Source organism: Lissotriton helveticus, chromosome 1_1 (assembly GCF_964261635.1).
Source record: "Lissotriton helveticus chromosome 1_1, aLisHel1.1, whole genome shotgun sequence".
Lineage (NCBI taxonomy): Eukaryota > Metazoa > Chordata > Amphibia > Caudata > Salamandridae > Lissotriton > Lissotriton helveticus.
The window spans coordinates 889,837,430-889,851,943 of NC_136057.1; the positions used below are offsets into that span (position 1 = coordinate 889,837,430).

General features: G+C 49.2%; 1 protein-coding gene across 1 annotated transcript in view; it reads left to right on the forward strand.

Annotated features, from left to right (window-relative positions):
- ARID2 (AT-rich interaction domain 2) overlaps positions 1-14,514 on the forward strand; it is a 1,386,754-nt gene that overhangs the window by 935,589 nt on the left and 436,651 nt on the right. The gene's annotated exons all lie outside the window — the stretch shown is intronic.

Here is a 14,514-nt window from a genome sequence, read left to right on the forward strand (position 1 = left end):
GCCGCTTCATATTTGTCCCCTGCTCCACCTGGGAAGCCCTGCTAGCTTATCCTTAAAGGAGCATGTGCAACCAGTGGGAGTCTTTCTCCCAGCTCGGAAAGGCATAACAGACCAGTGGGTCCTTTAAGTGGTTGAAAGGGCTTATTCCCTACATTTCCAGAGGAGCCCTACCCCTCATCCCTTCTGGCAATTCTCTCCATCACAGGAACATCTGCTTCATTCTGAAGCAGGACGTGGCAGCCTTTTTGCTGGTGTTTAAGTTTGACTTTTCCTTTAACTGATTCTGGTCTCAACTGGAGCCCACACAGCGCCTCCTGTGTATAGGGGCAGTAATGAACACAACATCTCTTAAAGCTTCTTCTCTATCCCCCCCTATAGTCCCCCCCCCCCTCCCCGCCCCCATGCCTCACCCTCTCAGATCCTTAGAGTCGTACAGATTACGATGCTGATGTTTCAGGCTAAATCTCGATTCCATCCCTGGTGGTTCTGTTCCTACTTGATCAGTTTGTTTCCTGCAAATTGCTGGGCACAAAAGCACACTAGCACTTGAGGGAACTTCAATTGGGTTAATTGCATGTTCATGAAGTTTAATAATTGGAACCGTACAGTTGGTCTATTTGGCTTTGTTGTGCATTCTGCCTGAATTTAAAACTGCTTCCATATGAAAAGATTTCAAGGTACTGGATTCTAGTTGCAGCTATTTGTAACGTGTTGCCCTCCCTCTTAGAGAGCCATTAAGACAACTGTTTTAAAGTGAAAGAATGATATGATTTTATAAATCTTGGAATCTAAAACCAAACCTTTTTTCATTCTAATACTTCCAGTGAAAATGTATTGTTTCCTGTGACCACATGGGAACTCCCCAAGCAATTACTGTTCTGGCTTTAATATTTTTTTAATTAAATGTAGTATGCAACTGATATTGTATTATGAACATGTACATTCATTTTAATAACATTTATCCATCTTTCAGCCAAATTGACAGAGTTGGTTACTGAATGGGTTTTTTTGTCAGCTGTTCTGTTATAAAGATGCAGTTTTTTGGTAGTGGTTGGCTCGGTTTAGGACGCAGTATGATTTTTTGAAAATCTGATCATTTTAAAATGTTGTTTAGAGTTCATTGCCTGGAAATGTGTTTCAGTAGAGAGATTTCTTGGCTTTTTTTGTTTTAGCAGTGGGTCGCCTTGTAGATTCGGTATTTCCTATGCACATGTCTGGTCCAATTACCCAGTGTGGAAGTTTCTTAGAATCCCACATCAGGTAGCATTGACTCTATGTAGGAAGCTGGCTGTCTATGTACTATACCAAAAAGAGGTATATAGTGTGCAGAAATTCCAGTGGATCCCCAGAGGCTAAAGTAGATAATACCAATGCTCTCTTTTGTGGTAGTGTGAGCGATCAGTTAGGCTTATCAGAGGGTCGTGCTAAGCATTTGTTGAACTCACAGGGGCAATAAATGAAACACATAAATGACACACACTCAATGAATAAATTCTAGACCAATTTATAAAAATACTTGTAACGTATAAAGTCCCGGCTTTTGAGAAAACGGCGAACTTTGGACTGAAAGCCACCTCACAGGGGAAATATAGGATTATTTTTTACGTAAACAAGTCGTCCGGGTGACAAGGGCTATTATACCCTTATATTAGACTAACTAAATTGTCAAGCATCGGAAATTATATGGTGCAGCTTTTCGCTACTGTTGATCTTTACACAGCGACTCAATAGGGCGAGGTTAATCTTACAGGAAAACCCAGGTTGTCCACGACAATCGAATAAATTTACTGGACTTTCTTTAAAAACTTTGAAAAAGTTACCATGTAACGAAACGCGTATCGGCTGCCGATCCATCTCTCCATAGGAAACTTACTGTTACATTTTCCATTTTTGTAATATTGTGTCATTGCAATCTATGTGCTTTGAACTAAACTAACTGCGATTCATAGCTCTACAGAAAGTCTACTGTATTACATCTTCTATTTTTGTAACATTGTGTCACTGCAACTCATGTGCTTTAAACTAAACTGAATGAAATGTATTAAGAATATTGCCAATCGTATATATCTTACATATATTAAATAGTACTACAAACTACTCGCTGCTTTTTGTCTAAATTGGATACTATAGGATAGAACAACCCTTTATGAATAAATCACTGAATGGGTTAGAGTGCCGAAGTTATCTTTATACGTTACATTTACACTGGGTTTGTAGAAACACAGTGAATAGACACCCGAGGTAGTGGGGTGTTTTGTGTCTAACCTCGAGGGGCACCAGTACTAAATATCAGTTTCTTAGCCGTACAAAGAATGATGTGCTACCATTGAAACCACCACTGCCATCTGTTCATTGTTATAAAACTACTTGGTTATGTAGAACCACAGAACTTCGTCTGAGGTAGATACGTTTTTCAAAAGAAATGCTTTTCAATACAAAAAGTGGACTTTACAATGTTAATGTATGGGAAGAAGAAAACATTCAGCATACAGGTAGATAACATTGATTTACAGTTCCAGTCTTTGGAGATTAAGGCAAGTACTGGGCAAGGTTCAAAATAGCACCAACAGTACCCCACCAGCGGCAAAGGAGCTGCCGGGTGCAAATATGGGGTTGGGCACCAAATACAAATCAATGGAGATTGCTGAAATCCGAAAGAGGCTGCTTACAGGTAAGTAACAGAGGCTTGAGATATCAGTCTCCTTGGGTTGAGACGAGCACTGGGAAAGGTCCAAAGCTGCACCAACAGTGCACCACCAGCGGCACAGGAGCCGCAAAGTGCAGGGTGCTAACACAGCTTCTGACGCCCAATGCAAGTCAATGGAGAAAGGCCAAATCAGAAAAGGACTGCAGGCTCAGGCCCGGAGGCCTGTCAGCGGAACCTAACGGCTCAAGAGATAAGTTGCAATGCTCGGGCACATAGGGACACCTTTGGTTCTCTTCACCAAGGCCCAGGGCAGATGGGTACCGGGGTGCCTTTTGGTGTCCGAAACAGCTTACTGGGGCTGGTTGCAGTTGAGGAGGTCTCCGTGCAGAGGCTGCAGGCGACGTCCAGGGTTTAGCCAGCGGTGGACTCAAGCTCTGGAACTCTGGGGAACCTTGTTGGTGCTGGTGAGCCTCTTCAACTCAGGCCGGAGGAGTCGGGTGCAGCGGTGGAACCGGGTGTCAGGTTTCACGGTTCTTCAGGTCTCAGAGGCCTTGCTTGGAGGTTGTTGTATTTTTTAACAGTTCCGCTGATCTCGGGCGGTCTTGATTGTTGTTGAAGGCAGGCATTCCTCCCAGGGTTTTGGAGGTAGCTGGACTGCAGGACAAGTCAACTTTGCTGCAGTTTTTGTCAAGGGTTGCAGGCAGGCCGGCCGGCAGGGCTGGGGCCAAGTCAGGTGCTTTCTGCAGTCTTGTCTGCATTTGCATCTCTGTCCTCTCTGGTTCTTCTTAGGTCTCAGGAACCTGTGGCAGCCTCAGACCTAACCTTAATCTGTGTTTCAGGCCCGGTTCCTCAGAAACTATGCTCTCAAGATGCCTTCTGGGAGCACCTACTCAGAGTTTTATATATTACACCAGAGTATCGATGTGGCCATATGAGGGAAAGGGAAATTAGGGTGGGCACTGCAGGGGAGGAGACCTAGAAAGAAAAAGGTTAGAAAACAATTCTTAGTTCTACTTTCACAAATAATTCTTTTTACGATTCACAATAAAATGCTGATTGTTTCCAGTAAAGGACAAATTCCTTATGTTAAGTAACACAAAGTTCTTGACATCTCTGAAAAAAAGCTGTAATAGTTCTTTTCAAGGTTCATTGTGAATTCCCCCAAAAAGTCTATGTAGCCAAAAACAAATCTTTCCTGAAGGTTACTAAAGTTAGTTCCCAAACGTATTATTCGTGCAATGTTTGATTAATCTCTATATCCCAACCACTAGTGGGGGCCTAAACATGCCCCCAAGCTCGCTACCTTACCGGAGTGCTGTTTTGTATCAACTGCCCTAAAGAGTTACTGCTTGAGCGCCAGAATGCAGTAGCTCATCTGAGCGTCCGAAGGTGAGCAGGGACTAAAAGCATGCATAGCCAGAGAGGCGGTGTCGGGAAACATATGCGCCCTCGATCTGTGTGAAGAATAGCTCCTCTATGTACAGCTCCTTTTAATACTAAACACAAATTACAAGCACTGCTGAAAGGACACACCCGCTTTAGAGATTCCTTCCCGGAAGGCGGTACCCTCGAGCATATTCCCCAACGTACACTGCTGGAAAAGGGAAATAACAATGAATCATCAGTGCAAACAAATGAGTCACATAGTGAAGTCTATTACTGGCATGAGTGTAGGAGAGTGGGGTCTGCAATCCTATAATCACACCAGATTTTTGCTTTTTGCTTCACTGGTTTACGACTTTCCCTGGCTGTGGGCCTGCTAATCAGACCCACAGCCTAGCTGTTCTCTCTCTAAATTGACAAGCATGTACTTTAGGTGCATTTACCAATTGGTACTGGGCCACCTTATCAGTCCCTGTACAGTATACCTTCGGTATCCAGGGCATAGGTGTACCCAGGGCCTACCAGGGGCTGAAGCATGTATTATGCCACCGCTGGCTGGCCATCTAAAACTGACATAACTGGCTGCATGACAGCTGGGGCAAGGTGGTGTAAACACCCTTTGCTGTAGATATAGTATACCTATATCTAACCCTAAAATGGACACATATATTCCTATCAGTCACTCCTATGGAAGGCCTTATCAATCCTGAAGGCAGAGTGCTTGGAATTATGTGAGATGGTGCTCTGGCATGAGCTGAGCCCGTTTGCAGCTTGCGGAACCAAGTCCTAATAGCTGTTCCATGATAACGCTATACCATATACTCTTAAGTGCATTATCAACTTCGCGGTTAAATGCTAACTCTGGTATAACATTATCAAAACATGTCGAGTAAGGTGTCATACGAATTGGAATACTACCCCCTCGCCAATTCTGGCGACGGGGGTAGCATTCCACCCTTCTAGAGGGACACGACATGTATGTAACTGTGAACCCCGGTTAAAGTTAACTCGAGCCTCAGCATCACAAAATGGATGCTGCCACCACAGACACAAGTCTGACCTCCTGCTGCTAGGAGTCCTTCCAGCGAGGATGGCTTGGACAAAGGGTTTCCTGCCTTGGGAGGTGCTAGCACCACCCCAGACGGGATTTTGTGTATTGAGGTAGGGAGGCCTGAAAGGAATGAGACATGCCTGGGGCACACAAGGTGCCCTGTGCATACACCGGTTCAAACCAGTTGCTGGGGCATCCCAGCCCCAGCTCTGGCGGGAAACCGGACAAGGATAGGGGGTGTAACCACCCCCCTTCCTGGTCCCTCCCAGAGGGAGGGACCTAGTCAGTAGTGCAGCCCCCTTTAGGAGAATAAAGGTAGGAGCTGGTCCCATTCCAAATTAGAATATCCTGAACTATTCAACAAGAAGAAACTCTGGCCTTCGACGTTCTGCTCCACAGAAGACTGAAGAATCTCCCCTGTGGACAAGGAGTGTCCACCCTGCAACTGCAGGCACCATCAAGCGTCCAGCGGCTTCACTTTGTCGTCTTCCCTCGAGGATCCAGACTTCAGAGCCCGACGAGACCCGGTTTCCCAGACCTCTCCGACCTCTACCTACATCTGCAGCAAAGCTGAGACCTGTGGGTGCGACGAGACACGTGGGACCGGCCATCTTGAACGAACCTGCACTTCGCTTCCAGCACGACTCCCGAGGTAAACTCGACCAAGTGCTTTGGGGACTGAGAAGCCCCAACCACGAGCAGCCCCTGCACCGAAGATCAGCCCTCCAGCATCCACGAGATCTGCGTGGGGCCCTTCTGCTTGTTTGCTGCTCGACGCGTTGTCTGGTCACTTGCCGGCTGGCTAGTGGCCTCCTAGACGACGAACCTTTGAATCTTCACTACTGGTCTGGTTGCTCCAGACTGGCCCTTGCTCCCTTCCAAAAGAGGGGCACCCCGGACTCTCCTAGTCCGCACCAGACGCTTTCTTCACTCACCGCGTGGGTTGCCTTTGCTAAGGCCTGTTGAGTCCAATCCCGGATCCGACACTGCCGACAGCGAGAGCCTGCGGGGGACAGCTCGTGCCTCCATCCTGGTCGTCGAAGACACCTCCTGGTCCACGTGGCTGCAGAGTCAAGCGTCCACTCTTCACCTGATCGCGACGACAACATCTGGTTCCTTCCTGGTTCCACTCCAGTCACTGGCTAGTGACTGTGAACATTGTCCCCTCTGCTTTCAGGTCTCCTTCTTCAACAATCCACCCTTGGATTGCACCGGACATCTTCCTCCTGGTCGCCTGCAGCATCTTTTCTTTCAGGCTCCATTGACTTCAACGCGAGAACCCGACGCACTTTGACACCTATGCACCCGCGGCCCGTGGGTGAGGTAACAAGAGCATTTCGGTGCTCAAGGGTAGTTTAACTGTCCTAGTGTCCAGTTCCACATTCGTTTTAGTCCTATCTAGTCAGGATTGTCCGTACTCACCATTAACTTGAACTGCACTGTCCATAGACGTTGTTACGCATCTCGCGTGTGAGTTCACACTCTGCACACGCGTTCCGTGGGCCTCCTATCACTTACCTGAAGTTAGTGTATTGTGGTCCCATCGATACTACAGCCTCTGGACAGCTCCATTCCTTTTACTGACTCTCACATTCCACTTACTTAGTATATGGTTTGTCGTGCCCCTAGGGCACCATTGTAATTTTGTGCGACTTGTAGTATTTTTCGTAAGAGATTGTCATGTGCTTAGCCCTCTGACCTCATAAAGAGTTCAGAGGTGTTGTTATTAATAAATATACTGTTTATTTTCATAACAACCTGTGTGGTGTCCTTTCACTTGGTATTCAAGGGGTTATATTGTGGTAAAACAGCTGGCTTCACATGCCAAAAGAGTTTAGCCTAAGACTGCTTTGTCCATGCTACCATTAGGATAGCTGGTCTATAAGGTTGACTTACAACCAATCACCATAAGGGTTGTTTGGACTGATACAAGGTGATCACTAGAACTAGTGAGCATCATATATCAGGCCAACTTCTCACAATGAGGGTTAAAGTAAACAAAACAATAACGATATTGCGGTAATACATGAAATCTCATTGTTTAAGCATTAGAACATTATTGGTATATACATGCTGATGAGATGGACTTTTAATACCTGCAGCAAGGAGTTTGTGACACTGTGTGGTGTGTTTACCATATCCCACAATACACAGTGCCCTTCGCAATAGAGGGCTGAGGGAAGGAGAGAAGGTAAAGGGGTAAACGTTTGTGCTCTCCCTTACAGAATCCCATTACACAAAGAAAGCAACCGTACCCTTTAGAAGTTCCCATACTTGGCTTAACTACTCGGTCCAGGATGTATTAAATACCCAATTCCTGTGGACAGGATCTGGAGGATATATTGTAAAAATATATCCGAAAGAGACACGTTGGTGATGGATTCCTTACCTTAGAATATCCCCAGGCGTCAGACTGGATCCGGAAAATTTTGCGTAGCAATACCCCTGCGCGCCGGCAGGCGTCGTCCACGGCTCCGCGTCCGTCGTCGGCATCGTTAGCGCCAGAATGACGTCGTCGGAGTACTTAGACGCCGCCAATGCTCGCTGACGTCAGTTCTTCTTTTTTCCGCGCCAGCTAGCACAGATCCGGAGAAGCTCTACCCCTTAGTCATTTTTTGACTAAACTTTTTTGATCTTTTGATCATTTCTCTACTCGAGTCTTCGACTCCGACGGTGCCGGTAGGGATGCCCGGTTTTAAACCCTGCTCCAAGTGCGACCGACTGATGTCGGTTACCGACCCCCATCGCCGGTGCCTCAAGTGTTTAGGCCTCGACCACGACGACCGTACCTGCTCCGACTGCCGGGCCCTGACGTCTAAAGCTAGGCGGGAGCGGTCCCGCAAGCGGCTCGAGCTCCGGCAGTCGGCCCCGCGCCGCTCCAGGTCCCGGTCCCACAGGAGGTCGAGGGACCGGTCGCGGGGTCGGAGTCCTCGCAGCTGCGGGAGTGGCCATCGGTCGTCAGGATCCAAGTCCTCAGGTAAGAGGCTTGAGAGGTCGGAGAGACGTCATCGTTCCTACGACCCACCCTGACGCTCACACGATGCGGCCGGGGGTTCGGGTGACACCACCCATGCGGCTCCGACAGAGTCGCAGGCGTCGCCGCCTGCCCCACACCTTCGGGTCCCTGGGCATGACGCGACGCCAGAGGAGGTCGAGCGGTACCTCATGGCCATGAGGTCCTTCCCTTCTCCGCCGAGTCCCGTGGCGCCTCCGGGCCCAACGGCCCCGGCTGGAGGGCCTAGCGGGTCGGGTGCTTCGGCTCCGACGCCGTCGGGTGCTTCGGCCTCGGCGCCGCCAGCGACTTCGGTCCCGGCGCCGCAGGCCCTCACTGGATCCGCTTCCGGATCCGGGTCGGCGCCGGTCGACCTCACCGGCGCCGGCCCCGCGGGTGTCGCCCCCTGCGCCCTCTACGGACGCCACCCCCAATCCTCCCTTCGGTCCCGATCTGGTGCCGGAGCGGCGCCTCTTCCGACGGCCTTTGGAGATTTCTATTTCATGAAACGGCCCGGTCTGTTGACCCTGCTCTGCAGGAGATGGGTGACGAAGGTGATTGGGAGGGGTCTGTGGACCCTCTGGCACAAGAGTGCCAGTCTGAACAGGACTGGTAATATGAGCTTGGGGAGGCCAGTGGAATTGAAACTTCGCCAGACCCTGGATTTGTCTCCCCTCCCACCGTAACTACGGAGGAGGGGGATACTTACAGTGTAGTGTTGACGCGGGCGGCCAAGGCCTTACACCTTGAGCTCCCCGTCGCGGCCGCGAGGACTAACCTCCTCACTGAGGTCCTTAAACAGCAGGCAAGCTCCACTGAGCCTCTGCTGCCGTTTAATGAGGCCTTGTGTGACGTTCTTGTGGTCACTTGGTCCAAGCCCGCCACAGGTCCGCCTGTGGATAGAAACGTGGCCGGACGCTACCGCCCGGCCCCGGGCGACCCTTGATTTTTGTCCATCCTTCCCACCCCCGAGAGCCTGGTCATCCAGGCCTCCACTTCCCAGACCGCATTCCCGACGTCTCCGCCTGATCAGGAATCCAGGAGCTATGAACAGTTCGGGAAGAAAGTGTTCTCGTCCCTGAGTTTGGGACTGAGGTCTGTCAATACCGCATGCCTCTTGGGCCGCTACACCCACACCCTGTGGGACACGGTCGCGGACGTGCTGCCACAATGTCCGGAGGAGGTCCGGGCTAAACTCGCCGAAGCCCTTGCGGAGGGTCGAGATGCAGCGCGATATTCCATCCGGTGAGGGCTGGATACCACGGACTCACTGGGCAGGGCGATGGCAACGACGGTGGCGGTTCGACGCCACGCCTGGTTGAGGTCCGCCAACTTTTTGGCCGATGTCCAGGCCACTCTTCTGGACATGCCGTTCGATGGCCGTCGCCTCTTTTGCGACAAGGCAGACCATGCGCTTGAGCGTTTTAAGGGCTCCAGGGCTACGGCCAAGTCCTTGGGACTACTTTCTGGTACCCAAGGGCAAAGAGGGCCTACGCCCTATCTTGGACCTCCGGAACGTCAACGGCTTCCTCCGGAAGGAGAAGTTCAAGACGCTGACTTTCGGTCAGGTCTTAGCTGCCCTGGACACTGGAGACTGGATGGTAGCGTTGGACTTGCAGGATGCTTATTTTCACATCCCCGTCCTGCCGGCCCACCGGCGTTACCTGCGGTTCACGGTAGGCCACGAGCACTTTCAGTTTACCATGCTCCCCTTAGGCCTTACCAGCGCCCCACGGGTGTTCACGAAAGTGATGGCGGTGGTCGCAGCTCATCTGCGCAGGTTAGGGGTGTCAGTCTTCCCCTACCTCGACGATTGGTTGTTGAAGACGGGCTTGCCCCAGACAGTCGTCAGCCACCTCCAGACTACGGCGACCTCCTGCACTTGCTGGGGTTCTCCATCAACGTGCCGAAGTCGCACCTGTGTCCCTCTCAGAAGCTCCTCTTCATCGGAGCGGTTCTAGACTCAGTGCAGTTTCGGGTTTACCCTCGAACAGCGGGTTCGGGATATTCAGGCTCTGATTCCGATCTTTCAGCCTTTATCCCGAGTATCGGTCAGGTTGACGCTGCGGCTTCTGGGGCTGATGGCCTCCTGCATCCTTCTGGTGCATCACGCCCGGTGGCGGATGCGGGCTCTGCAGTGGGACCTGATGTTTCAGTGGGCCCAGCATCAGGGCAACTTGTCTTCATCTCGGAGGGCACTGCAAGACAGTTGCAGTGGTGGCTCACGGACCGCGATTGGGTCAGTGTCAGATCCCTCTCCCTACCCCACCCGGAGCACGTGGTTGTGACAGACGCGTCCCTCCAGGGCTGGGAAGGCCACATGGGAGAGGCGGAGATCAGAGGCCTCTGGTCTCCGGTGGAGTCCCGGCTCCATATTAACCTTTTGGAGCTGCGGGCGATCCGACTAGCACTGAAGGCATTCCTCTCCTCTGTCCGGGGGAGTGTAGTGCAGGTGTTCAAGGACAACACCAGCGCCATGTGATACTGCAACAAACAGGGCGGGGTGGGGTCGTGGACCATATGCCAGGAGGCTCTGCGCCTCTGGCAGTGGCTGGAACATCAGGGCGTGACCCTGGTGGTTCAACACCTGGCAGGTTCTCTGAATGCCAGGGCGGACAAACTCAGCCGTCGGTGCATGATGGATCACGAATGGCGTCTGAACTCTGACGTGGCGCAAGGCCTCTTTCAGCAGTGGGGAGAGCCTTGGTTAGATCTATTCGCCACAGAAGAGACCGTGCAATTTCATCAGTTCTGCGCGTTGGAATTTCCAAGGCGGCACTCGCTCGGAGACTCTTTTCGTCGCGAGTGGAGTTGCGGTCTATTGTACGCCTTTCCGCCGATACCACTTCTGCCCAGAGTGCTGAAAAAGATCAGGCGCGACCGGGCCCAGGTTATGTGGCTCCGGACTGGGCACGAAGATACTGGTATCCCGAGGTACTCAGCATGTCAGTCGATTCCCCCGATTCGACTGCCTCTTCGGGAGGACCTTCTGTCGCAGCAACAGGGGACGGTCCTCCACCCGAACCTGTCCAGTCTCCACCTACAAGCTTGGAGATTGAGCGGCGGCAGTTGAGGCCATTTGACTTGCCGTCTGAAGTCTGTAATGTCATTCTGGCAGCCAGGCGTCCCTCCACAAAGTCAGTATACGCCTGCAGGTGGAACAGATTTGTGGCATGGTGCACAGCAAAGGCTGTGGATCCACTCTCTGCACCCCTTTCTAAGGTTCTCCTCTTCCTTCTTTCTCTTGCCCAGCAGGGCTCTGCTCTGGGCACTATCAAGGGGTACCTTTCTGCCCTTTCCACCTTCTTAAGGCTACCTGATCAGCCTTCCTTGTTCAAGTCCCCAATTGTAAATAGGTTTTTGAAGGGCATCACACACATGTTCCCTCCTGTTCCTTTCGTGATGCCCCAGTGGGACTTGAACCTTGTTCTTACTTAAATAATCAACTGGGAGGGATGAGGAATTATAGTGTCCGTTTCTTTCCCCAAAATATTCGATTAGCAATCAGCAAAATTGGACACTTGTTACACTGCTCGACTTTCGGTTCAGTGCAAATAAGGAAACCCTCAGAGAAGTCAATGTATACTTGCGAGTAGCGGTATATTAGCTTCATCCGCCCCACATTGACATTCATGCAGTTATCATAGGGTTTTTCCTCTTGGTGTGTACTGCTAGCCTCATCCAGAGGCACCTCAAGTCTCGAGTGCAGTGTCCAGAGACAAAAGGACTTTCCCAAAAGGATTGGATAAAAAATGAAAAAGAGTGCCCGGAATTTTTTTTAATATTGGGCAAACTTACATTATTAAAAAATTATGAATACTCATTGGTAGACCGAGTTACAGGACTATATGGTATTACTAAGATGATATTGTCGACATGTTTCAGCTCTATTGGGCCAGGCGGTCTGTAGAGCTTTCGTCAGGACTTACAAAGGGTTGGTACAAACAAACATATATAAAACTACTCACACAAATTGTGAGGTAATCCCAAAACTCAATGCATTGATTTGAGTATTGTATTCTTCTCAATCTAGGAAAGAATGTACACATAGAGCTATGTTTAACTGAGTGCAGTGAATCCTAGAGGGGGGTAAGTGCAGTAACATGAATAGTGATAATATTAACACTCGTGAAAAACATGAGAATTTTATCATGAAAGTGAGCGTTTAGGTTTCAGGAAATACATTACTTTACACTGAAAAACGCTCATGAACAATTGTAAGGAGAAGTGGCTTGAGCTATAGATGCATTTTCAAATTTGAGTGCAGGCGCTGATTGATTTAGTGGCTCGATTTAAATATAACACTGGTTGTCACGGGTGCTCTCTCAGCCACGCATCGCATGTCATATTAAATGGTCATTCATACACAACAAGGTTGCCCGTTCATTCGTTTTGTATATTTGCTCTGAAAACCAATAGATAATATTATGGCTCTCGTCAGGGTGGCGCCTTGTCTCGTATTAATGTTATTTTATCAGGAGGGGCGCTCTACGTCTAAGTAAAGTAGGCGGCAAATGACAGGGTTGAGAAAACACAGACAGGCTATAACGTGATTACAGAGTTCTTACCTGTCGTTATTACGACTTCTACTTCCTGCGGGGGTCCTTCAAACGCTACAGAGCTGAAGCGGAGACAGGAACCGCGGTCAGGACCGGATAGATTAAACGGCTTACCTAGAGAGGAGAAGTCGGAAAAATGGAACATCGCCATTACCCGCATGGAGTCCTTCCTCCTGCCTTGTGCTGACTCTGCCCCCGGAGTACTGGGAGCCGGGTTGTAGTTTCTTTTTTAAAGGAAATAGGCACTTCAGAGTAAATGCATTCCGACCGCGTCATGATGACTCAGCCAATGGCGCGCTACTGAAGGGATAGTAATTGCCGTTTTTGAGGCGATTGCGCCTCTAGTTATTTTGAAGTCCAAATAATGCATGATGCAATACAAATCCCCATGAATAAAGGCATAGTCAATATCTGTTATTGTAATTACCACATTCGATAGTAGAGTACGTATATCCTAAAGAACAACATTGTTGCTGGAATTTTTAGGTGACAAGGGAGAGATGTTGGATCATGTTTCACTGGTTGGAATATTAGTAATTTTTACTTAGCAAAGTGATGCCAAGCTACATTATCATTTAACCCAGTGTCGAAGGTGCGTAAACGGTCCACCCATCTTTGCTCCTTCTCATAAAGGATCTTTTCAGCATTGCCGGATCTGTTGGTCAGCATTTCTATAACTGTCCATTGCATTTCTTCATGTGTGTGATTCCTTTCAGTGAAATGGGCGCACAGCTTAGTAGTATTCCTTTCAAACCTAATGTTGCTCCTGTGCTCTCCTATCCGGAGTTTAACTTTGCGGCAGGTCATCCCGATGTATCTCTTTTGACACGGGCACTGGATCATGTAAATAACATGAGATGAATTACAGTTTGTAAACTGTTTCTGGGTCCATACAAAATCAACTCCCAATTGCAGGCTTTTTGTAGCTGTTGTTGTTTTGCAGGCTACGCACGTTCCACACGGGAAGTGTCCTGAGAGCGGGGTCATGTTAACGCTGTTAGTTATAGGTGTTGTAGCTACAGACCTGGGGCGTGTATGTACCAGGGTGTCTTTAAGGTTCTTAGTCCTTCTATTTGCGAATCTTGGTCTTGGCCAATCGAACTTTCCAGTGTTAACTATATGCCAGTTCTTCTTAATTAATTTTTGGACAGCATATGTAGCTGGGTTATAAGTGGTCACACACGTGGTTAGATCTTTCACTGGTTCTTTTGGGAATGTTTGCAAAAGACACTCACGTGGTTGGTTATCAGCCCTCTTCTTGCATTTTTTGATGACTTTCTCAGTGTAGTCTCTCATTTGCAATTTCTTACTCAATTCCGCTGCTTGTGTTTGATAATCACAATTTTTGCTGCAATTCCTCTTCAGTCGCAGGAATTGACTGAAAGGCAGATTGTCTCGTAGAGGTTTGGGGTGATGACTCTTGTGGGACAACAAACTGTTTTTCGCCGTTGGCTTCGTAAAAGTTTTGGTTTGTAAAGTGCTGTTGTCATTGAAGATTGTTAGGTCCAAAAAATCCAGGTGGCTATTGCTGGAAGTATATGTGAATGTTCTTACTTACCTAATGTGTGCTCCCTTTGAGCCGCTCCATAACTGTCCTCTCCGTCTTCTTACCCTAAAGACTGCTTTCCTGGTTGCTGTCACCTCTGCCAGGAGAGTAATTGAGCTCCAGGCTCTTTCTTCCACACCTCCTTTCCTCTCTGCTCATCCGGACAAGGTTGTGTTGCGGACAAAACCTTCTTTCCTGCCCAAGGTTGTCACGGCCTTCCACATCGGGCAGTCCATTACCTTGCCCACCTTCTTTCCGCCTCCCTCGAAAGAGGAAGAGAGGCTCCACCGTCTGGACCCAAAACGTGCGCTCTCTTACTATCTGGATCGCACACGC